Source organism: Bos mutus, chromosome 15, assembly GCF_027580195.1.
Source record: "Bos mutus isolate GX-2022 chromosome 15, NWIPB_WYAK_1.1, whole genome shotgun sequence".
Taxonomy (NCBI): Eukaryota; Metazoa; Chordata; class Mammalia; order Artiodactyla; family Bovidae; genus Bos; species Bos mutus.
In genome coordinates, this window is record NC_091631.1 from 75,889,431 (window position 1) to 75,916,324 (window position 26,894).

Below are 26,894 nucleotides of genomic sequence, written 5' to 3' on the forward strand. Positions count from 1 at the left end.
TAGCCTATTTAGTCTTTATTTTTTAAAAGTTTGTTTTGCCAGATATAAGATTTTTTATTAGAAGTTTTTTTTACTTTCAACATTTTGAATATGTTCTCCTACTCCCTTCTGGCCTCCACATCTTATAAATAATGAGTCACTTTTCTCTTATTACTTTCAAGATTTCAGATCTCTGGCTCTCATTTTGACTATAAAGTGTCTATTTGTGAATCCCTTTGTGTCTATCCTATTTGGAATTCATTGAGCACCTTGGGTGTGTAGGTCAGGGTTTTTCATCAAACTTCGGATGTTTTCAGTCATTATTCCTTTGAAATATTTTTAATATTTCTTTCTCTTTTTCTTCTCCCTGTGATACCCATATTACACATATATTAGTGACCTTAATAGTGTCCCACACTTCTCTAAGGCTCTATTCATATATTTTAACCTTTTTTCTACTTTCTGTTCTTCTTATTGTATCAGTTCAGTTCAGTCACTTGGTCATGTCCAACTCTTTGTGATCCCACGGACTGCAGCACACCAGGCTTCCCTGTCCATCACTAACTCCTGCAGCTTGCTCAAACTCATGTTCATCAAGTCAGTAACGCCATCCAGCCATCTCATCCTCTGTCATCCCCTTCTCCTCCAGCCCTCAATCTTTCCCATCATCAGGGTCTTTTCTAAGGAGTCAGTTCTTCGCATTAGGTTACCAAAGTATTGGAGCAATATCAATACTTCAGCATCAGTCTTTCCAATGAATATTTAGGATTGATTTCCTTTAGAGTTGACTGGTTTGATATCCCTGCAGTCCAAGGGACTCTCAAGAGTCTTCTCCAACACCACAGTCCAAAAGAATCAATTCTTTGGTGCTCAGATTTCTTTAGGTCCAATTCTCACATCCATAGCTTTGACTATACAAACCTTTGTTGGCAAAGACTTTGTCTTATTGTATAATCTCTACTGATTTATTTTTGTTTGTTGATTCTTTTGCCAGCACAAATCTGCTGTAAAAACCCTTCTCATGAAAATTTCCTTACAATTGTACTTCCAAATTCAGAATTTTCGATTGACTCTTTTCTAATGTCTATTTGTAGAGGCATCATCTTTATACCTTCCTTTAATTCTTTAAATATGGCTTCCTTTTTTCCTTGGGCATGTTTATTATCCTGTTTTGAAGTCTTGATTGATAGGTCCACCTTGTAGACCCTTTCAACTGCCATGTGGGTAGTTACTATTACCTGCTTATTTTCAGTTTATGGGTCATATGTTCTTCCTGTTTCTTTGTATGCTTCATATATTTTTGTTGAAAACTAGATAGTGTACTATAAAAAAAAAAAATACTGGATGCTGACCTCCATCTTCAGGAGCTGTTTTGGTTACTGCTTGCACAGACATTTGTTTATTTAGTGACTCAGCTTACCTATTTCCATACCAGTGTGTGCCTTCTGATATTGCTGCTCATATTTGCTTTTCCTTGTTTTCAGGTTTTGATCTGGCCATCTAGGTATGCCAGTTCTTGCTTCCTGGGTATGCCAGTTATTGGTTCAATGTTAGATTTTTACCCTTGATCTTTACATGTATGAATGTTGTTTGAAGCCTGATTAGGGAGTTTATTATTATTATTTTGCCTCACATTCAGCCAGTGATGACTAGTTTGGACACTCCTGCTCTGTTTTCTTCTCTTTTTTCATGAAAGGATGCTTCACTGGGCAAGCAAATAATCTTCAAAATTGTCAGGGATGACTGGAGATTCATCAGGAGTTTTGTTAAACTTATGCCAGTGAGGGTTCATTCTAAGTTGATGGGTCTGTTTTAGTTTATGGAATGCTTTCAAGTCTGTTCCACATATTGCAGTGATGGCTTCTGAGTGGGTGCAGTCTAGTGCATGTATACAGATTTCCTGATCCCCAGGGTAACTGATTATAGGAATGCTCTTCTTGGTTGTTTCTTGGTGCTATTAAACTTCTAACTGCTCTGCTATTTTTCTTGTACCCCAGGGCTGTCAGTCTTCTTTTAATTGCTTTTCAATAAGATCTTCAGTGTTGTTATTTATTTATTTTTTGACAAGCCCCTTAAGCATGGAGTTCTCACAGTTTCTCCCAGATAAAGTCAGGCCCCTCACGTAGAACTGTGGAATTCTTTGTCCCTATAGCCTATGCTTCCACCTGGGTAGAAGCCCTATGCTTTGCACTGAAGCTGAGGATTGGGAACAGCTTTTCCTGGAATGATAGTCCTACTCTACGAGTGTGTACTTGAATGGGTGTATGGCACCTTATGATCTTATTTTTGCATTTCCTAGTCTGTTAGTGAGTTGGAGGTGGTGATAATTAGTGCCTCAAAGTTTTGGGTCTGCTACACTTAGTATAGAGCTTTCTGATAAATCTTTCCCTTTGGGGGCAAAATCATAGTCCCAGACTGACAGCTGGTATGAGAAGGAACTTCAGTGCTCTTGGTCAGACTTCCCTGGAGTACAATGGCTATGGTTGAGCTTTCATAATACAGAAGTTCTGGTGGTAAGGGAGCTGGTTGTTGCTCTAATACCATCAGATCAGATCAGTCACTCAGTCGTGTCCGACTCTTTTTGACCCCATGAATCGCAGCATGCCAGGCCTCCCTGTCCATCACCAACTCCCGGAGTTCACCCAGACTCATGTCCACCGAGTCAGTGATGCCATCCAGCCATCTCATCCTCTGTCGTCCCCTTCTCCTCCTGCCCCCAATCGCTCCCAGCATCAGAGTCTTTTCCAATGAGTCAACTCTTCACATGAGGTGGCCAAAGTACTGGAGTTTCAGCTTTAGCATCATTCCTTCCAAAGAACACCCAGGGATGATCTCCTTCAGAATGGACTGGTTGGATCTCCTTGCAGTCCAAGGGACTCTCAAGAGTCTTCTCCAACACCACAGTTCAAAAGCATCAATTCTTCGGCCTCAGCCTTCTTCACAGTCCAACTCTCACATCCATACATGACCACTGGACAAACCATAGCCTTGACTAGACGAAACTTTGTTGGCAAAGTAATGTCTCTGCTTTTGAATATGCTATCTAGGTTGGTCATAACTTTCCTTCCAAGGAGTAAGCATCTTTTAATTTCATAGCTGCAGTCACCATCTGTAGTGATTTTGGAGCCCATAAAAATAAAGTCTGACACTGTTTCCACTGTTTCCCCATCTATTTCCCATGAAGTGGTGGGACCGGATGCCATGATCTTCATTTTCTGAATGTTGAGCTTTAAGCCAACTTTTTCCCTCTCCACTTTCACTTTCATCAAGAGGCTTTTGAGTTCCTCTTCACTTTCTGCCATAAGGGTGGTGTCATCTGCATATCTGAGATGATTGATATTTCTCCCAGCAATCTTGATTCCAGCTTGTGTTTCTTCCAGTCCAGTGTTTCTCATGATGTACTCTGCATATAAGTTAAATAAGCAGGGTGGCAATATACAGCCTTGACGAACTCCTTTTCCTATTTGGAACCAGTCTGTTGTTCCATGTCCAGTTCTAACTGTTGCTTCCTGACCTGCATACAAATTTCTCAAGAGGCAGATTAGGTGGTCTGGTATTCCCATCTCTTTCAGAATTTTCCACAGACCCAGATAATCACGATGGTGTGATCACTGACCTAGAGCCAGACATCCTGGAATGTGAAGTCAAATGGGCCTTAGAAAACATCACTACGAACAAAGCTAGTGGAGGTGATGGAATTCCAGTTGAACTATTCCAAATCCTGAAAGATGATGCTGTGAAAGTGCTGCACTCATTATGCCAGCAAATTTGGCAAACTCAGCAGTGGCCACAGGACTGGAAAAGGTCAGTTTTCATTCCAATCCCAAAGAAAGGTAATGCCAAAGAATGCTCAAACTACTGCACAATTGCACTCATCTCACACGCTAGTAAAGTAATGCTCAAAATTCTCCAAGCCAGGCTTCAGCAATATGTGAACCACGAACTTCCTGATGTTCAAGCTGGTTTTAGAAAAGGCAGAGGAACCAGAGATCAAATTGCCAACACCCGCTGGATCATGGAAGAAGCAAGAGAGTTCCAGAAAAACATCTATTTCTGCTTTATTGACTATGCCAAAGCCTTTGACTGTGAGGATCACAATAAATCATTATTAACTGAGACTTAGTAGGTTTTAGTGAATGAATGTTTCTCCACTGACTATACGCCCTGAGGACAATTCCCAAAGATTTTAATAATTGTTATTAGGTTGTTTAGTAGGTATATGATTATCCTTCTAACAACTGATCCTAGAGAAACAATATTTATACACAAAAATTATTCTCAACCCCTACTTCAGAATATTAACTTGAAATGGATCATAGCTCTAAACTTAAAAATCTAAAATTATAAATTTTCTAGCAAAACACTTAGAAGAAAATAATTTTGACTTTGTATTAGAGAACAATTTCCTGTATAACTCCCCAAATCATGAAGCATAAGAGAAAAAATTTCAAGCTTTGCTTCATCAAAATTAAAAATTCCTCCTGTTTGAAACTTACTGTTAGGAAAATGGAATGAAAAGCTGCAGAGTAGGATAACTGCTTTATAAAGCATGGTCAGGATTATAACAAATCCATGCAATTTAATTTAAAAAAAAAAGTCCAGGAACTCAATTAAAAATGGACAAAAATGAACAGAAACTTCATCAAGTAAGATATACACATGGCCAGGAAGCCAACTGTAAGTTGTTCATTTCATTAGTTGTCAGAGATTTGCAAATTAAAATTACAGTGAGATATCAGTATATACATATAAGAATTGTTCAGTTGCTGTCATGTCTGATTCTTTTCCAACCCAGTGGACTGTAACCCACCAGGCTCCTTTGTCCATGGGATTTCCTAGGCAAAAGACTAGAATGTGTTGCCATTTCCTTCTCCAGGATATCTTCTCAATCCAGGGATCAAACCCATGTCACCTATATTGGTAGAAATATTTTTTGCCAATAAGCCACCAGGGAAGCCCCTACATTAGAATGAATTAGATCAATGGAACAAGATAGAGAGCCCAGAAATAAACCCACTCACATATGATCAATTAACCTACATCAAAGGAAGCAGGAATATACAATGGAGAAAAGACAGTCTCTTCAATAAGTGATCCTGGGAAAACTGGACAGCTACATGTAAAAAATGAAATTAGAAAATTTCTCACCTTACATGCAAAGATAAATTTCCAGTGGATTAAATAACTAAGTTAAAACCAAATACCATAAAACTTCTGGAGGAAAACATTGGGAGACTCTTTGCAATTAAGTCACAGAAAGATTTCTTTTTGGCTTTGTTTCCTAAAGTAAAGGAAATAAAAGCAAAAATAAACAAACTGGGCCTAATTAAATTTAAGCACTTTAGCATAAGAAAGAAAACCATCAACAAAACAAAAAGACAACCTACCAAGAAGGAAAAATATTTGCCAATGATATGAACATAAGTGATTAATATATACATATATGTATATATTGTGTGTAATATATATGTATGCATATATGCATATAATACATATAATATTATGCAATACTATATTATATATTAATGTATACTATGTATTATAACATATAATAAAATATGAAATAATATAATATAATATATAATTTACTTAGTGTATAATTATCATATATTACAATAGATTATAATTATAATATTATTTATATATAAATGATGATATTGTATTTAATATGTTATATATTATAATGCATATACTATTATAATAATATCTAATATATCATATATAATATTATTATAAAATAATATAATATATAATTATATGTATGATATATAATCATATAATATATGATTATATATTATAATCATATATTATTTATAATATTATATATTTTTTTCATGTATATATTTATATACAACATATAATATTATATAATATAATTAATAAAATATAATATAATGTAACAATATAATATATAATAAATATAATATATAATATTATATAATATGTAATATACATATAATATGAATGAATAATATATAAATATAATATTTAATAATATATTACTGTAAGGTTATAATATATAATATAATATCTATTATTAAATACATTATATCATATATCATAATACTATATATATTATATATAAGTATATTATATCATTATATCATAATATTATATTATTATCATGTATAAAATTATATATTATTTTAATATTATTTTACTATTCAATAATTATTGTTTTATATATTATATATGATTACATATAATTAATATATAATATAATAATGAACATATTATATCATATGTATAATATATGTTATATACTGTATTATATTATATATAGTATATAATATATAAATTTCACATTATGTAATATATAAATTATTGTATTATAATATATTATATTAGAGTATATATGTTATATATAAAACATATGTTATATATATGTTGTATATATTATAATATAATATATATGATATAATATAAATTATATTATATATTAATTACAGCATTATATAATGTATATTATATAATATTGTATATAAATATATTGCATATAATATAATATATAATAAATTTATAACTTATAATATGTAGAATAAAAATTATAATATTTATGATATATCATTATGATATTATATATTATAATTATAAAATTATGATATACATAACATAATATATATTATATATAATATTATTTATTTGTATAGCCACTGTGGACAGCAGCCTGGGTGTTTGTCAAAAACCTAAAAGTAGAACTAACAAAGGACTTAGAAATTCCACTCAAGTAGATATCTGGAAAAAATGAAAACGCTTGTTCGAAAGGATGCACCCCCATGTTCATAGTATCATTAGTTAAATTTGCCAAGATATAGAAGCAATCTAAGTGTCCATCATCAGATGAATGGATAATGAAGACATGGTACATATATACAATTCAACACTACTCAACCAGATAAAAAGAATGAGAATTTGCCATTTATAGCAACATGGATGGACGTGGAGGGCATTATGTCAGTGAAATAATTCAGACAGAGGAAGGTAAATATGATATATGTGGAACCTAAAATATACAACAAACTAGTGAATTAAAAAGAAAAAAGCTGATTCATAAACATAGAGAATGAAGTAGTCATTACCACTGGAAAGTGGTAGGAAGGGTACTATAAGAGTGGAGGAGTGGGAGGAGCAGACTTTTTTGGTTTAAGATAGGCCCAAGGATGTGTTGTAGAACACAGAAAATATAACCAATAATTTGCAATAATTGTATCAATAACTGTAAAGAAAACTTTAAAATTTTATAAAAGATTTAAACTTTTTTAAAATTGAAAAATATTTAATACATAATTAACATTAAAAAAGCAAGAGTCAACTATAAGTTGTATTGTTGTAGCTGTTGTTTTAATAAGTACCATACTTTAACTATGAAACTTCATAGGTTAAAAGCAGAATAATTTCTTTTTGATAACATTTGCTTCAACCTAGAGAATTTATTTTAGTACCTCTTGTCTTGAAGTTTTATGAAAGATGAATTAGCTTTAAATTTGCATTTCTAAATATGTTTCTATTCTACCTTAATTTTTGAAGGATTTTTTTACTGGTAGAATTCTAAGAGCTTGTTTTTATTTTTAAAACTTCAACATATCAAAGATGTTATTTCATTGACTCCTTGATTTTATTTTTCCTGATGAGAAGTTAGCTGAACTTGTTATATTTGCTTCCCTCTAAGGCAATGGCACCCCACTCCAGTACTCTTGCCTGGAAAATCCCATGGACGGAGAAGCCTGGTAGGTTGCAGTCCATGGGGTCGCTAAGAGTCGGACACGACTGAGTGACTTCACTTTCACTCTTCACTTTCATGCGTTGGAGAAGGAAATGGCAACCCACTCCAGTGTTCTCGCCTGGAGAATCCCAGGGACGGGGGAGTCTGGTGGGCTGCCGTCTACGGGGTCGCACAGAGTCGGACATGACTGAAGCGACTTAGCAGCAGCAGCATGTAATATGCATATATTTTTTTACTCAGCTGCCATTAAAAATTTATCTTCATTTTGATTTTAACATTTAAATACAATACACCTACATTTTTCTTTACGTTCTTCCTATGAATTTATCTGAAACTCCAGTACTTTGGCCACCTCATGCGAAGAGTTGACTCATTGGAAAAGACCCTGATGCTGGGAGGGATTGGGGGCAGGAGGAGAAGGGGATGACAGAGGATGAGATGGCTGGATGGCATCACTGACTTGATGGATGTGAGTCTGAGTGAACTCTGGGAGTTGGTGATGGACAGGGAGGCCTGGCGTGCTGTGATTCATTTGGTCACAAAGAGTCAGACAGGACTGAGTGACTGAACTGAACTGAACTGAACTGAAGCTATTAAGATCTTTGTTCTCTTAAATTTAGCAAAAAATGGGACTTTATCTCTTCAAATATTTATTTTGTCCCATTTTTTATGTTCTATTTTGTCACAATTTTCTGGGACATCAAATACTCATGTATTAGATTGATAATGTTCTAAAATCTCAGATCCTGTATTCTGTTTTGAATTTTTCTTTTCATCTTTTTCTTTTGCTATAAGCATGCACAATCTTTATTGATTTATTTTACTGATTGTAAATTATTTCTTCTCTTGTGTGCTTGCATGCTCAGTCACTCAATCCTGTCTGACTCTTTGTCATCCCAAAGATTGTGCCTGACCTTTTTTTTTTTTTTTTTGCCTCTGTCCATGGGATTTTCTAGATAAGAATGCTAGAATCTCACCATCTAGCAATCTTGCTAGAATCTTGCTAGAAAGGTTTCCATTTCCTTTTCCATCTCATGCGTACAGTATGTTGTTAATAATAATCCCACCATAGTCATTTGTCATTTCTGATACTGTGTTATTCATCTCTAGCATTTCCTTTTTTTATTGTTTGCTTCTCTCTAATGAAGTTTCCACATATTCACACATGTTGTTCACATTTTCCTTAGATCTTTTAACATAACCTTAAAGTATCTACTTGTTTGATCACATTTGGATGAAATTCCTGACCCAAGTTCTGAATCAGAAATTCTAGCCTAATTCTGGGAGAAGGCGATGGCACCCCACTCCAGTACTCTTGCCTGGAAAATCCCATGGATGGAGGAGCCTGGTAGGCTACAGTCCATGGGGTCACTAAGAGTCAGACACGACTGAGCAACTTCACTTTCACTTTTCACTTTCATGCATTGGAGAAGGAAATGGCAACCCACTCCAGTGTTCTTGCCTGGAGAATCCCAGGGATGGGGGAGCCTGGTGGGCTGCCGTCTCTGGGGTCGCACAGAGTCGGACACGACTGAAGTGATTCAGCAGCAGCAGCCTAATTCTGATGACTACTTTATCTCTTAACAACAGAGGTATTTTTCTTGTGTCTTGTGTATTCCAATTTTTTGATTGAATTCTGAACATGTCATGTAAGAATAATAGAGATTGATGTCAAAAATGACTTTTCTGAACATGCCTCTTTTCCTGCCAGACTGAAGGACTGACAATTTTTTTTTTTTTTAATTTGAACTGAATTTGACTTGTTGTTGCTTTAGTTACATTAAGGACATTACAGTTTTCAAACACCTCCTAGAGTGACTTGTAGCTGTCTTGAGCTAAATGTGAGATCTTGGATGCTACAGGTTTTCTCTCAGTGTTTTTGTTCTACCTTCCTATTTCATCAGATTCTTTATATTGGTGCAATACTCCTGTCACTCTTCCCAAGATATATTGCTAACACTTCACAGTCAATTGAAGTCATATTATGGGGGCAGAGGTGTTTCTTAGTTATTCTGCTCTTGCCTTAGTCTTGGGTAGGCTATTTGCATGTAAACTCCAGGGAGAGACTTTTTTCAGCATTCTTGCTTTTCCTGAAATGCCAGTAATTACTATCTCTCACTCAGTCCAGAGTCCAGAGAGCAGGCAAGTCTTCTACTCTTCCTCAGTGCAACCCATCTATATTTTATACAAATGTAGGGTAGGGGATGGAGAAGGCAATGGCACCCCACTCCAGTACTCTTGCCTGGAAAATCCCATGGATGGAGGAGCCTGGTAGGCTGCAGTCCACGGGGTCACTAGGAGTCGGACATGACTGAGTGACTTCACTTTGACTTTTCACTTTCATGCATTGGAGAAGGAAATGGCAACCCACTCCAATGTTCTTACCTGGAGAATCCCAGGGACGGGGGAGCCTGGTGGGCTGCCATCTCTGGGGTCACACAGAGTTGGACACGACTGAAGTGATTTAGCTTAACAGGGTAGGGGATAGAGAGGATTTCAATTCTTTCTTCCTATACTGCAGCCTCCTCCCCACAAAAAGCAGCAGAAATCTGCTTTACATCAGTTTAGGATTCTAGGAATGAATACATTTCCTACTCCACTCTAGTGGCAGATGGAAAAGGATTTATTTTGTCAAAAAAGGTGATAAACTCTTTCTCTGTGTACTAAGGTGACCTTCAGCATGAGGGGTTAGACAAATATAGAAGTCTGCAGAAATGCCAAGTGACTTTTGTACAAAATGCTGTTTTTAACACCGATGAAGCAAGTATGGCAGCTTCATATGAATCTCAGATACATATATGATTCAAAGCAGAAGTTACTCAGCAAAACAGATTCTTTTGACCTACTTTTTAGATTTCCACAATTTCAACAGATAGTCTCATTAAACTAAAAATAGAACTGTTATATCTGTTTTCTTTTACTTTCTCCTTCTCTTTCACATTGAAGGCAACCAGCTTTAATTAAAAAAAAAAAAAAAAAACAGCTAAAATACCATGCCAACCATCAGTGGCTGTCTCATCTTTGTAAAATCACTTAGTATCCCTAAAGCTCACTTTCTTCATCCCTCAAATGAGATGATTTACTTACTCTAACAGTCTGATAGAGAGCTTGCAAAGAAAAAGTATTAATTGTCAGGTGGCTCTAGTTGTAAAGAGCCCACCTTCCAATGCAAGAGACATAAGAGATGCGGGTTTGACCCCTGGGTCTGGAAGATCCCCTAGAGATGGGCATGGCAACCCACTCCAGTATTCTTGCCTGGAGAATCCCATGGACAAAGGAGCCCAGAGGACTACAGTCCATAGGGTTGCTGAGAGTTAGACATGACTGAAGTGACTTCTCATGCACATGCAAGTATATTGAACAATAAATATGAGGGTTATTACCTACTTGTATTTTCTCCTTAATAAAGATATATCTGATTTTTACATATGCTGTTCCAATAGAGTTTATTTTCGAGGCTTGACTGATGAACTACTGTTTCTTTTTTTCCATTTATGGCTCTTTAAGCATTCCCACTATTGCTTTGTATTTATTCAAATAGTTATTGACTGTTGTAATTAATGGTGTATCTCACATGTATTGCCATTCGAGAACAAATTATCTGTTGTTGCTGTTCAGTCACTAAGTCATGTCTGATTCTTTGTGATCCCATGGACTTTAGTATGTCAGGCTTCTCTGGTCACCACTATCTCCTGGAGCTTGCTCAAATTCAGGTCCACTGAGTTGGTAATGCTATCTAAACATTTCATCCTCTTCAGTCCCCTTCTCCTTTTGCCTTCAATCTTTCCCAGCATCAGTGATTAAGCACATAAATCTTGACTCCACCTTGTGATTCATCCAATGCAGCATTTCATGTGTTATACTCTTCATATACATTAAATAATCGGAGTGACAATATGCAGCCTTGTTGCACTCCTTTCTGTTTTCAACCAGTCATTTGTCCCATGTCCATTTGTAACAAATTATGCTTACATTTAATTTAGAATTAGAGTTTCTCTCATTGCTTAATCCTATGGAGATTTATAAATAAAAAGAAATTAATATGAATTATATTAATAAGATCATCTTAACATCCTTTTGTAGCTATCAAACACTAGCTGACTGTATTAAGACTTATTTTTGTGTGTGTGTGTGCATTAGTCACTCCAGCTTGTTAGTCGTGTCCAACTCTTCACAAGCCCATGGACTGCAGCCCACCAGACTCCTCTGGCAATCGAATTCTCCAGGCACAAATACTAGAGTGGCTTGCTATTTCCTTCTCCAGTGAATCTTAGTTCTCTGTAGTCATTGCACCTGACATTAAGAGACAATAGAGTCAAATTCTTCATTTTACATTTCTTGAAACTTCAAATTATGCACTTACAGTTGAGGTTGAATGTGTATGCTAGCTATCTCTTCTCTATGCAATCATTGTACTTTTAAAAATAAATATCTTGTTTGTTCTTTTTTTTGTGTGTGTGGCATAATCATTTTCTTGTCTTCACTGTCCAATTCCATTTAGGACAAATAACATGCTTCTTTTCATTCATTCTGCCTGCATTTGTGCTAAGTTACTTCAGTCATGTCTGACTCTTTGCAATGCTATGGATTGCAGCCCACTAGGCTCCACTATCCATGTGACTTTCCAAGCAAGAATACAGGAATGGGTTGCCATGTCCTACTCCAGGGGATCATCCCAACCCAGGGATTGAACCTGTGTTTCTTATGTCTTTTGCATTGTCAGGCAGGTTCTTTACCATCTGAGCCACCAGGGAAACATTTTACATGTGGCTAATTTAGGACACATTGGAACTGATGCTGAGGCTGACACTCCAATACTTTGGCCACCTCCTGGGAAAAGTTGACTCATTGGAAAAGACCCTGATGCTGGGAGGGATTGGGGGCAGGAGGAGAAGGGGATGACAGAGGATGAGATGGCTGGATGGCATCACCGACTCGATGCACATGAGTTTGGGTGAACTCTGGGAGTTGGTGATGGACAGGGAGGCCTTGTGTGCTGCAATTCATGGGGTCACAAAGAGTCGGACACGACTGAGTGACTGAACTGAACTGAACTGAATACAGAGGAAGAGTGCACAGGCTTTGGAGTGTTATTTTTGTTCATCCACTCACCTATTACTAGTTATGGAAATGGGGTGGGTTATTATCTCTAAGCTTCAGGTTATCTAACATTAAAATGGAGACAATATTAACACTTTAGATTGTGAAGATTGGGAGAGATACTGCCTGTAAAGTACTTGGCATATTATTTTCATGCTCAGTTGCTTAGTCATGTTTGTTTGTGACCCCTTGGACTGCAGCCCATCAGGTTCCTCTGTCCACGGAATTTTCCAGGCAAGAATACTGGAGCAGTTTGTCATTTCCTCCTCCAAGCAATCTTCTAGGCCTAGGGATTGAACCCATGTTTCCTGCATCTCTTGCATTGCAGGCAGATTCTTTTACTACTGAGCCACCAAAGGAGCCCCTGGCATATTAGTTAGCACTAACCAGTAGCTCAAGAAATGGCACCAATAATGATAGAGGTTATTGTTGTTTCTAATATTGCTATTGTATTTCTTAGAATCTAAGTTTCTGGAAGGCAGGAATGAATTTTATTTATGCACAGAATGCTTAAACTGCATGTAGCTTAATGTCACTCAATCAGTACTTTGTTTTTGATGGTTTCCTTTTCCCAGGTAAGTGCTGTCAGTTCTAATTTGTAAACTCAAGTGATGGAGCTACATTTATATATCCTGCCCAATAAATACATGTCACTTTTTCAAATATTTCTTGATTATGCTGCTGATTCAGCTGTCCTGTTTCACCTAATCTAGTTGAAGATATTTTGGCCTCCCCTCTCCTTTTGGACATGCTTTGGTTCAAAATGAAAGAAAGACTATTGTTGGTTCAATTAACCTGGCCTAAACACCCCTGAGATTAATTTCTGGATTAACACTGGCACTTTTGCCATTTCATTGTTTTCTTTGGCTCCTTCTGCTACATATAATTTCAAGGTGACAATTCCCTTTGGACTTTTGGCTGAAGGCACTTGTAACTTCCAATTCATTATTTTCTTGATATTTTCTCAGTGCAGAGCATCTGTCTCCATGCAAACCATTTTGGTAGAGGACGCACAACTCTGTAATAGTAAGATAAATACGATGCCTTGATTATAAGCTTAGGAAACTAAAAATACAGGAGAATTATTTTAAGGTTTTTCAAAACTTTCCACGGATATATCTTATTTATGCTGCTATTTGAGTTTCCAGCAGCTATATTGCTTATGACATATCTCTGTGGAACAACATCAGTCATGGAAAGCAAGTCTGTTCTGCAGATGTTTTATCTAACATTCCCTGCCTACATTATGTGGTCTGACTAAAAAGGATATTAATAAATGGAAAGTTGCATATCTTTAAATAAACAAAGGCTTGCATTTCTTATAGGAAAAAATAAATGAACCAAAATAGTTGTGGAAATATTTTACTGATGTTTTTGACTCATGGCCCTTCTTGCTAAATCTTGTTTGTATTTTTTATTAAAAAGTGTTCAGAACTCCAGTGACTCTCTCCTCCAGCAGGTCACAATCCAGAAGCTGCTAGCTTTCACATCAATTAATTCTTCTAAAGAGAAAATACTGAGTAACTGGACAAATTATTACTGTGATGTCTGTGAAACCCATAATAATTCAGAGTGTAGCATTTTATAGTAGGTAGGACAATAAACTCAGAGTCAAGAGTCTGAACACTTCTATTTACTGAATATGTAACCTTTAGATAAGTCAATAAATGCATTTGGCCAATGAAGTACCTGCTTTCCCTGGATAATAGGGATATTGGAAAGTCTATAAGAAACAGTAGACATGCAAGTCTTTAATGTATGTAGCAAATTAGTTCTCTTGTTACCCATTGAATGAAATATTTCAGTTTTTTTTAATGTTACAGTTTCTATCCTGGTTTAAGCATTCCTTTTTCTTTACTTTTTAAGAAGATAGCACTCAATTATTCATTCAACAAATAGCTCTGAGTATCTTCTGGTTCTAGCACTTGGATACAGCAAATCAGGATAAAAAAGGACAAAACTAAACACAGAAAGGACCATTTAGCAAGAGATAGTATGTGGATGTTGTCAAGTTTCAGTGTATTATAGTTTCATTAGTTTCTGTATTAATTCATTAATTTTAGTAAGGCTGAAATAGAGAAAGCCACAAACAAAATAGTAGTACAACAAAAATATAGTTAACTTAAAGAAGCTATTAATTTGAAATAGCAGTAGGAACATGGTATTTAGGTTGACAGAAATGGACACGTCCTACATTATGAAAAAAATGTGGCTATAAATTGAGAAATTCAGTTCATCAGCCTGATACATGTAGTGGAAATATCAAGAAATCTGGGAACTACTACTTTTGTCACATTCAGCTAGAGTTTTGAAAAGCTTGATGTCTGAGTATGGTACTGGCACGAAGACATAAACATGGATCAATGGAACAAAATAGAAAACCCAGAGATAAATCCACGCACCTATGGACACCTTATCTTTGACAAAGGAGGCAAGAATATACAATGATTAAAGACAATCTCTTTAACAAGTGGTGCTGGGAAAACTGGTCAACCACTTGTAAAAGAATGAAACTAGAACACTTTTTAACACCATATACAAAAATAAACTCAAAATGGATTAAAGATCTCAATGTAAGACCAGAAACTATAAAACTCCTAGAGGAGAACATAGGCAAAACACTCTCCGACATACATCACAGCAGGATCCTCTATGACCCACCTCCCAGAATATTGGAAATAAAAGCAAAAATAAACAAATGGGACCTAATTAAACTTAAAAGCTTCTGCAAAACAAAGGAAACTATAAGCAAGGTGAAAAGACAGCCTTCAGAATGGGAGAAAATAATAGCAAATGAAGCAACTGACAAACAACTAATCTCAAAAATGTACAAGCAACTCCTATAGCTCAACTCCAGAAAAATAAATGACCCAATCAAAAATGGGCCAAAGAACTAAATAGACATTTCTCCAAAGAAGACACACAGATGGCTAACAAACACATGAAAAGATGCCTAACATCACTCATTATCAGAGAAATGCAAGTCAAAACCACTATGAGGTACCATTTCACACCAGTCAGAATGGCTGCGATCCAAAAGTCTACAAGCAATAAATGCTGGAGAGGGTGTGGAGAAAAGGGAACCCTCTTACACTGTTTGTGGGAATGCAAACTAGTACAGCCACTATGGAGAACAGTGTGGAGATTCCTTAAAACACTGGAAATAGAACTGCCTTATGATCCAGCAATCCCACTGCTGGGCATACACACTGAGGAAACCAGAAGGGAAAGAGACACGTGTAGCCCAATGTTCATCACAGCACTGTTTATAATAGCCAGGACATGGAAGCAACCTAGATGTCCATCAGCAGATGAATGGATAAGAAAGCTGTGGTACATATACACAATGGAGTATTACTCAGCCAATAATAATAATAATACATTTGAATCCATTCTAATGAGGTGGAGGATATCCTATTATACAGAGTGAAGTAAGTCAGAAAGAAATACACCAATACAGTATACTAACACATATATATGGAATTTAGAAAGACGGTAACAATAACCCTGTATACAAGACAGCAAAAGAGACACAGATGTATAGAACAGTCTTTTGGACTCTGTGGGAGAGGGAGAGGGTGGGATGATTTGGGAGAATGGCATTAAAACATGTATAATATCATATATGAAATGAGTCGCCAGCCCAGGTTTGATGCACAATACTGGATGCTTGGGGCTGGTGCACTGGGAGGACCCAGAGGGATGGTACAGGGAGGAAGGAGGGAAGAGGGTTCAGGATGGGGAACACGTGTATACCTGTGGTGGATTCATGTTGATACATGGCAAAACCAATAAAATATTGTAAAGTTAAAAAATAAAATTAAAAAAAATTAAAAATTGAAAAGCTTGATGTCTGGAGGGATATGGAACAATTAGCAAATGATTGAAGGGCATTTTCCAATTTGCACTGATGCATTTAAATTTTCTTGAGAAGGCATATAAATAAAGGTTTACAATGAAAGACTCCCCTCCAAATTCTGTCCAGATGACTTTCACCCTGTCATTCCATCACTTAACATACATGAGTTTAACGGAAGTGTTTTCTCTCTTTTCCTTGTAAGAAAAGATGATAGAGAAGCTTGAATTCTCAGTTTTATTAGTCTCAGCCTCTTTGTACTGTAGATCACATGGAAAATTAACTCAGAGTCACATCTCATTTGAAGAGGATCCCTTCCATTTGAAGGCTTCCCTGGTGGCTCAGACAGTAAAGCGCCTGCCTACAATGCAGGTAGACCCGGGTTCGATCCCTGGGTTGGGAAAATCCTCTGGAGAAGGCAATGGCAACCCACTCCAGTACTCTTGCCTGGAAAATCCTACGGACGAATGGAGCCTGGTAGACTACAGTCTGTGGGATCACAAAGAGTCGGACACGACTGAGTGACTTCCCTTTCACTTCTACTTGAACGAGAGCTTCCAAAGAAATTTGACTTTTCCTGCCTGCATATGGTCTTCAACAGAAACTTTAGAAGCATCGGGTGGATTCGGCATGGGTGAACTTAAACATGACTTCTCCTATCTGGAACTTTCTATTGTGGAGTTAAGAGGTAGTGGCGAGTGTGTGCAGTGCACTACCAGCGACATCTGATATCCTGGTCTCTCTGACCTTCAGTTTCATTTTTTGTAAATGAATAAGAAGGACTAATGTATCTCTTAGATCATTTAACTCAGTGAGGATTTACTGAGCAGCCTGGTGCCAGAGAATACAAAGATGCCTGGAATTCTCTAAGTCATCAGCATGCTTTCAAGGGCATTAATAATTCTTCACTATTCTACTGAATATAGCTTCACTTGGGTAGGGCATGTCACTATTTCTAACATACAACAACTTGTTTACCCTCCTTGTGATTATTATTATTATTATTTCCTGTAGAATCTTTCTTTTCTGGCATGCCTACTTCATCCTTCCTAATTATCTAAATCTCATTCTACCTCAGGGCACAACTCACATCTTTCCCACTTTGGACTATCCTACTCCACAAAACCAGATTGAATTTGTCACCTTACTCTTCAGTTTCTCTTTAATTATTTCAGTTATGTGGTTTCCTAATTAGATTGTAAATACCTGTAGGTCATAAATTATATCCTATATCTCTTGCAGATTCATAGAACTTGCAAAAGTTGCACAATAGATACCTAGTAAATGACAATCCTAATTACCTAGTTAATGTCTTAGCTTTCAGCACACCAAAATGATACAACAAGTGAGTCAGATATTTTACCCGTAAGCATATAATTTGTGAACTGCACCTATTTTACTTTTTCAGAGATAAAGTATAATTTATCTAATATCCAAATTTAAAAAGTGACATTTATAGTTTTCTTTTGCCTGCTACATAATGAAATGCAATAATTAACCGGACATTTTCCTTTAGCTGTTTCAATCAAGTAAAATTTTAAGTGTTATACATCAAGGGACGATGGCATCATATTTTTATCCAGTGAGAAATTGCTTGAAACTTGAGCCTCATGAGAAATTTGCCCTTTCAGTAATTTTAATTTTTAAATAAATGCCTGCCTGCTAAGAAAACATTGTAGAAAATTGCATGAAGAAGGAAATAAAATTCCTCACAAAGTTAACAAGCAAAGCAGGTAGCAAGCACTTTTAAATAACATATTGAAGACGTGAAAAAAACTCATTTACAATGTAAGATTTGAAAACTGGAGAAAACCTAGACATCTCTTTAGTGGGAAGGCAACCATAAAGAGATGAACACAGAACAGAATGTGTGGGACAACAGAAGGAACTTTGTCTTGCTATCCTTAAAGTGAGCAATTCTCCATACTGCCCTGTCCCATCCTGAGACTTGTTATAGGTATGAATCTGTATCTGGGTGAACTCATCTATCAAGCCTATCAACAAATTTTAGGTTAACTACTGACCTCAGAGGATGTATTTTAATAAGTCTTATTCAGCAAGCAGCACCTACAATTGTACAGCTTTTACTCTTGATTCTGAGTCATATTTTTAAAATTTTATTTATTAATGCATTTATATTTTGCCTTTTCTCAAAATTAGTTTGTGCTGGCCAAGTCAAGAAAACTGTTGCTTAATTTTGGCTCTGCTACAGACAAGAGCCTTTGGACAATTCAGTCAAACTTTATTGGACTCTGTTTCCACATCTAAAAATTAAGAAATAAAGTAAGATGATGCATGAAATCTCCTCTTGCACTTCTTTATGCAATGCTTTTTTTGTTTGTTTTTGTTTAGCAAGAATGACCAAAAAACAGTGCTTGTTGTGAATAAAGTTTCAGATTAATAAAGAGCCTATATAAGTGAAAAATAATAATAATATAAATGTCAAACAATAATTATCCCTGAGATCCAGTACTTTACTACCAGTGTTAACATTGGTAGGATAGTGATTGACAGAAGCACAACTGCCACAATTAAGGCAATAATGAGAGTGACTTAAAAGAAGCAGAGCTAAGTAATCACAATATGAATAAGCAATAACTTAGTGGTGGCAAGCTATTTAAAAGTCAAAGCTATAAGGCAAGAATGAATTTATGGTATCCAAGAATAGGAAGGATCAGATCAGATAGATCGCTCAGTCATGTCCAACTCTTTGTGACCCCATGAATCGCAGCACACCAGGCCTCCCTGTCCATCACCAACTACCAGAGTTCTCTCAGACTCACGTCCATCGAGTCAGTGATGCCATCCAGCCATCTCATCCTCTGTCGTCCCCTTCTCCTCCTGCCCACAATCCCTCCCAGCATCAGAGTCTTTTCCAATGATTCAACTCTTCACATGAGGTGGCCAAAGTACTGGAGTTTCAGCTTTAGCATCATTCCTTCCAAAGAAATCCCAGGGCTGATCTCCTTCAGAATGGACTGATTGCATCTCCTTGCAGTCCAAGGGACTCTCAAGAGTCTTCTCCAACACCACAGTTCAAAAGCATCAATTCTTCGGCACTCAGCCTTCTTCACAGTCCAACTCTCACATCCATATATGACCACAGGAAAAATCATAGCCTTGACTAGATGAACCTTTGTTGGCAAAGTAACGTCTCTGCTTTTGAATATGCTATCTAGGTTGGTCATAACTTTCCTTCCAAGGAGTAAGCATCTTTTAATTTCATGGCTGCAGTCACCATCTGCAGTGATTTTGGAGCCCAGAAAAATAAAGCCTGACACTGTTTCCACTGTTTCCCCATCTATTTCCCATGAAGTGATGGGACTGGATGCCATGATCTTCGTCTTCTGAATGTTGAGCTTTAAGCCAACTTTTTCACTCTCCACTTTCACTTTCATCAAGAGGCTTTTGAGTTCCTCTTCACTTTCTGCCATAAGGGTGGTGTCATCTGCATATCTGAGGTTATTGATATTTCTCCTGGCAATCTTGATTCCAGCTTGTGTTTCTTCCAGTCCAGCGTTTCTCATGATGTACTCTGCATATAAGTTAAATAAACAGGGTGACAATATACAGCCTTGATGTACTCCTTTTCCTATTTGGAACCAGCCTGTTGTTCCATGTCCAGTTCTAACTGTTGCTTCCTGACCTGCATACAAATTTCTCAAGAGGCAGATCAGGTGGTCTAGTATTCCCATTTCTTTCAGAATTTTCCACAGTTTATAGTGATCCACACAGTCAAAGGCTTTGGCATAGTCAATAAAGCAGAAATAGATGTTTTTCTGGAACTCTTTTGCTTTTTCCATGATCCAGCAGATGTTGGCAATTTGATCTCTGGTTCCTCTGCCTTTTCTAAAACCAGCTTGAACATCAGGAAGTTCATGGTTCACATATTGCTGAAGCCTGGCTTGGAGAATTTTGAGCATTACTTTACTAGCGTGTGAGATGAGTGCAATTGTGCGGTAGTTTGAGCATTCTTTGGCATTGCCTTTCTTTGGGACTGGAATGAAAACTGACCTTTTGCAGTCCTGTGGCCACTGCTGAGTTTGCCAAATTTGCTGGCATATTGAGTGCAGCACTTTCACAGCATCATCTTTCAGGATTTGAAATAGCTCAACTGGAATTCTATCACCTCCACAAGCTTGGTTCGTAGTGATGCCTTCTAAGGCCCACTTGACTTCACATTCCAGGATATCTGGCTCTAGATGAGTGATTACACCATTGTGATTATCTGGGTCTTGAAGATCTTTTTTGTACAGTTCTTCTGTGTATTCTTGCCATCTCTTCTTAATATCTTCTGATTCTGTTAGGTCCATACCATTTCTGTTCTTTTTCAAGCCCATCTTTGCATCAAATGTTCCTTTGGTATCTCTGATTTTCTTGAAGAGATCTCTAGTCTTTCCCATTCTGTTGTTTTCCTCTATTTCTTTGCATTGATCACTGAAGAAGGTTTTCTTATCTCTTCTTGCTATGCTTTGGAACTCTGCATTCAGATGTTTATATCTTTCCTTTTCTCCTTTGCTTTTCACTTCTCTTCTTTTCACAGCTGTTTGTAAGGCTCCCCAGACACCATTTTGCTTTTTTGCATTTCTTTTCCATGGGGATGGTCTTGATCCCTGTCTCCTGTACAATGTCACGAACTTCATTCCATAGTTCATCAGGCACTCTATCTATCAGATCTATGCCCTTAAATCTATTTCTCACTTCCACTGTATAATCATAAGGGATTTGATTTGGGTCATACCTGAATGGTCTAGTGGTTTTCCCTACTTTCTTCAATTTAAATCTGAATTTGGCAATAAGGAGTTCATGGTCTGAGCCACAGTCAGCTCCAGCAGGGCATAATGAATAGAAATTTAGCGTGTTGATGTATGGTAAAACCAATACAATATTGTAAAGTAATTAACCTCCAATTAAAATAGATAAATTTATATTAAAAATGTAGACTAAATAATATAAAATCTCCATAATAAAGTAAAATACTAGACTGTGGAGAAGTCAGAATTGTGCAAATTGCTTCATACTCTTTTGCAGGCTGAGACCACTGGAGAAACTTGCAAGATTCCACAAGTTAATTTGTCCTCGAGTAGGACTCTCCTTGCTAATATGCTTCCTTATCTCCATCAGAGCTTCAGTAGATCCCTAATGAGGGACCATAGCTGTTAATCTGGGATTGTAGTTAGGCTCTCCCTGAGGCTAACAATTCCGATGTTCCCACAATGACTGGACTGTTCTGATTATTTTAGCTGATTGCCCCTCTGCCCTTCCCCAGTCCTACAAAACCCAACTTTGGGCTTCAGTTTGCGTGACTGCCTGCCACTGGGACTCCAGCCGGTGGGAATGAAGATGGTGAGGAGTGGAGGAATGAAAAGGAAGCAAACACATTACTTTTTCTTAATGTAATTAATATAAATTTTCTTAATACATCATGAGAACTGCCGGGCTGGATAAAGCACAAGCTGGCATCAAGATTGCCGGCAGAAATGTAAATAACCTCAGATATGCAGATGACACCACCCTTATGGCAGAAAGTGAAGAAGAACTAAAGAGCCCCTTGATGAAAGTGACAGAGGAGAGTGAAAGGGTTGGCTTAAAGCTCAACATTCAGAAAACAAAGATCATGGCATCTGATCCCATCACTTCATGGCAAATAGATGGAGAAACAGTGTAAACAGTGGCAGACTTTATTTATTTATTTATTTTTGGCTCCAAAAGTACTGCAGCCATGAAATAAAAAGACGTTTGCTCCTTGGAAGAAAAGTTATGACCAACTTAGACAGCATATTAAAAAGCAGAGATATTGCTTCGCCAACAAAGGCCCATCTAGTCAAGACTATGGTTTTTCCAGTAGTCATGTATGGATGTGAGAGTTGGACTATAAAGAAAGCTGAGCACTGAAGAATTGATGCTTTTGAACTGTGATGTTGGAGAAGACTCTTGAGAGTCCCTTGGACTGCAAGGAGATCCAACCAGTCCATCCTAAAGGAAATCAGTCCTGAATGTTCATCGGAAGGACTGATGTTGAAGCTGAAACTCCAATACTTTGGTCACTTAATGCAGCTGTTTCATTTGAAAAGACCTGATGCTGGGAAGGATTGAAGGCAGGAGAAGACAGGGACGACAGAGGATGGGATGGTTGGATGGCATCACTGACTCAATGGACATGAGTTTGAGTAAACTCTTGGAGTTAGAGTGATGGACAGGGAGGCCTGGAGTGCTGCAGTCCATGGGGTCGCAAAGAGTTGGACTTGACTGAGTGACTGAACTGAACTGAACTCTTAATATAATTATAATTAATTCCTCAAAATATAATTCTGTGTAATAAATAACCATGAAGATGGAAATATTCTCTGCAGACTTTGAGGATGACAACCATATCAGCCTTGTCTACTTTAGATAAACAGAGTTGAAGAAGTATAGATTAAGATGTTTATTGGATGATCTTTGTGAGAATTCTCATAATAGGGTCTTTTTTCATGTTATCAAGTTTTACATGTACTGTGATGTTAATTCCTGTCATATCTTTTGTGTTTTTCACTTCAAAAAAACAGAGTTAGACAATATTATTAAAGGCAGTTTAGTCAAGCTCTTGAATCTTTGTCTTAAATATGTCATGCATGTGTGTGTGTGCTCAGTCATGTCCAACTCTTTGTGATGCTATGAACAGTAGTAACCTGCCAGGCTCCTCTGTCCATGGGATTCTCCAAGCAGTAATACTGGGATGGGTTACTGTTTCCTCCTCTAGGGAATCTTCCCCACCCAGGGATCAAACCAGTGTCTCCAAAGTCTCCTGGATTGACAGGCAGATTCTTAACCTCAGAGCCACCTGGGAAGCCCAAATAATAAGTAATTCATTCAATTCAGCAAAATATAATTAATTTAATGAGATTTAGTTAGATCACTATTTGGCAAGATTGGATAAAATGCCATCTTTGGTGGAAGTTTTTACAGTTCATTTAATTGTTTTGGCATCTTGTAAGGCTAAATGGTTTAAATCAATGACTGCATTCTGTATTAAAAGTATGTAATTGCAACAGATATTAGGTCAATATTCATATTTCTTCATGTTATTTTCCAGATCTTTTGGGGAATTAGTCATATGGTTTGAAAAAAATGGGTTTCTCTGGTAGCTCAGTTGGTAAAGAATCTGCCTGCAATGCAGGAGACCCCCTGCATTTCAATTTCTGGGTCAGAAAGATCCCCTAGAGAAGGTATAATCTACTCATTCCAGTATTCTTGGGCTTCTTTGGTGGATCAGATTGTAAAGAATCCACCTGCAATTTGGAAGACCTGGGTTCGATACCTAGGTGGGAAGATCTCCTGGAGGAGGGCATGACAAAACACTCCAATATTCCTGCCTGGAGAATCTCCATGGACAGAGGAACCTGGAGGGCTACAATCCACGTCGTCACAAAGGGTCAGACAAGACTGTGTGGATAAGCACAGCACAGCACTGGAAGAAATAGTTCCCTTTTAAGACCATTTATTGGAAGATCAAACAAAACCACATGAAGTGAATGTATGGTGAAACTAATTAGTCAAGAAATAAAACTTTGTCAGTCACTCTAGAAGCTCCCTTCCTGTGATCCATCCTAGATTTTACCTTTTTTCATCCCCATACATACACGGTATCCTGACTTTTATAATAATCGCTTTCATGTGTGCCTGCATATATCTGTGTGCGTGTGTGTCTTTGTATATTAAATCCAGGCATGCACTCATAGACACCGTACTTTAACTTTTCCATTAAAAAATTTCAATCTAATATATCCTTAAGTCTCCATCTGATTCTTTATCTACAGGGTGTTATATCAGTACAGTTTTCCACAACCTCTGTAGTTTACTGATTTATTATTACAGTTGTTGTTTAGGCACTAAGTCACGTTCGACTCTTTGCTGACCCTATGAACTGTGCCATTCAGGTTTCTGTGTCCATAGGGTTTCCCATGCAAGAATACTGGAGTGGGTTGCCATTTCCTTCTCCAGGAGACCTTTCTGATGCAAGGATTGAACGCTCATCTCCTGCTTTGGCAGGTGGATTCTTTACCACTGAGCCAGGTGGGAAGCCTCTACTACAGTATATACCAGAACACACACACACTCTCTCTCTCCTCCCTTGTTCAGAATATGACTATTTTGTGACAATCTGAGCCCTGTTTCACTTCTGTTTTCCTCCTTTTCTGTGAACATTCTCTTTCTTCTATCTCCGTGACCCCTAACATGCTAAATTTTGAATCCACTCTGAGTAGGGTTTCCTCAGTGTTAAGTCCTATTCTGGAAAGGAGGTGACAAAGCAAGTTTTTAAGCTTCATAAAAGCTAGCAGACCTCTTTTCATCATATGGCCTTGTTTTGTGTCCCCTGCACTCATCTGCTGTTGGAGTGGGGGAAGTTCCTCCCTTTTCAGTTGTCTTTCTCAAATTGACCAGGGATGCTTTCCAGTAAAGATATGTTGCTATTTTTGGTTTCTTCCATTTCAGGTCAATCAAGCTGCTTGTTTGATTTCCTGTTTTTTATCCATACAAATGTTAATAACTTTCAGGTCTTATAGCTGAGAATCTGCTTGAATTTTGATACCCTTTCCCCTAGTTTTGTTATTTATGCTGTCCATGGAATTTTGTTTCCCTTTTCTATTTTTGTAGAAATTTACAATCTGTGTTGCCACAACTGACACCTTCTACAATCCACCAATATTGGTTCTTTAAGCTTGTATACCCTTTCAATTCTTCCGGTGCTTAGTGTTTTAGTACTGTATCACATACAGACATTTGGTTGTATGAATTGTGTCAGATAATTATCTTTCTTCCCATAGTTACTGAATATATTGTCCACTTAGTTATGAAGTCTTAGCATCAAAATAAACAGGGAAGCTGACACTGTTGCACAAAGGACAATAGATAGAATCTGGCTTAAATTTGGGAAACCATTTCTTGAATGCAATATAATAGGCATGTAAGTATAATTTGTGCTTTGTGGAATTTTTTTCAGAAATAAACATACAGAAACAGATGAGAGTTTTCAGCAGTGTTCATAATAGATATTTAGAATAGTTTCTATGGTCATCACTAGGAGACTAAATGACGATAGATAGCTATACTCAATACATAAGGGAAACAGCTCTACAATTATTATTTTCCCATAATTCTTAAACCAGAATGATGTTTTTAAAAGCTTTCAGTTCAGTCACTCAGTGTGTCAGACTCTTTGTGACCACATGGACTGCAGCATGCCAGGCTTCCCTGTCCATCACCAAACTCTAAGCTTGCTCAAAGTCATGTCCATCCATTTGGTGATACCATCCAACCATCTCAACTTGTGTCATCCTGTTCTCCTCCTGCCCTCAATCTTTCCCACCATCAGGGGCTTTTCCAATGAGTCAGTTCTTTGCATCAGGTGGTCAATGTATTGGTGTTTCAGTTTCAGCATCAGTCCTTCCAGTGAATATTCAGGACTGATTTCTTTCAGGATTGACTGGTTTGGTCTCCTTGCAGTCCAAGAGATTCTCGAGTCTTCTCCAACACCACAGTTCAAAAGCATCAATTCTTCAATGCTCAGTTTCTTTATAGGCCAATTCTCACATCCATACATGACTACTGGAAAAACCATAGCCTTGACTAGATGGACCTTTGTTGGCAAAGTAATATCTCTGCTTTTTAATATGCTGTCTAGGTTGGTCATAGCTTTTCTTCCAAAGAGCAAGTGTCTTCTAATTTCATGACTGTGGTCACCTACTGCAGTGATTTTGGAGACCAAAAAAAAACAAAGTCTGCCACTGTTTCCATTATTTCCCCATCTATTCGTCATGAAGTGATAGGACTGGATAGGATGATGTTAATTTTCTGAATGTTGAGTTTTAAGCCAACTTTTTCACTGTCCTCTTTCACTTTCATCAAGAGGCTCTTTAGTTTTTCTTTGGTTTCTGCGATAGGGTGGTGTCATCTGAGCATCTGACGTTATTGATATTTCTCCTGGAAATCTTGATTCGTGCTTGTGCTTCATCCAGCCTGGCATCTCACATGATATACTCTGCATATAAGTTAAATAAGTGGGGTGGCAATATACAGCCTTGATATACACCTTTCCCTATTTGGAACCAGTCTGTTGTTCCATGTCCAGTTCTAATTTTTGATTCTTGACCTGCATATAGATTTTTAAGGAGGTAGGTAAGGTGGTCTAGTATTCCCATCTCTTGAAGAATTTTCCAGTTTGTTGTGATCCACACAGTCAAAGGCTTTGACGTA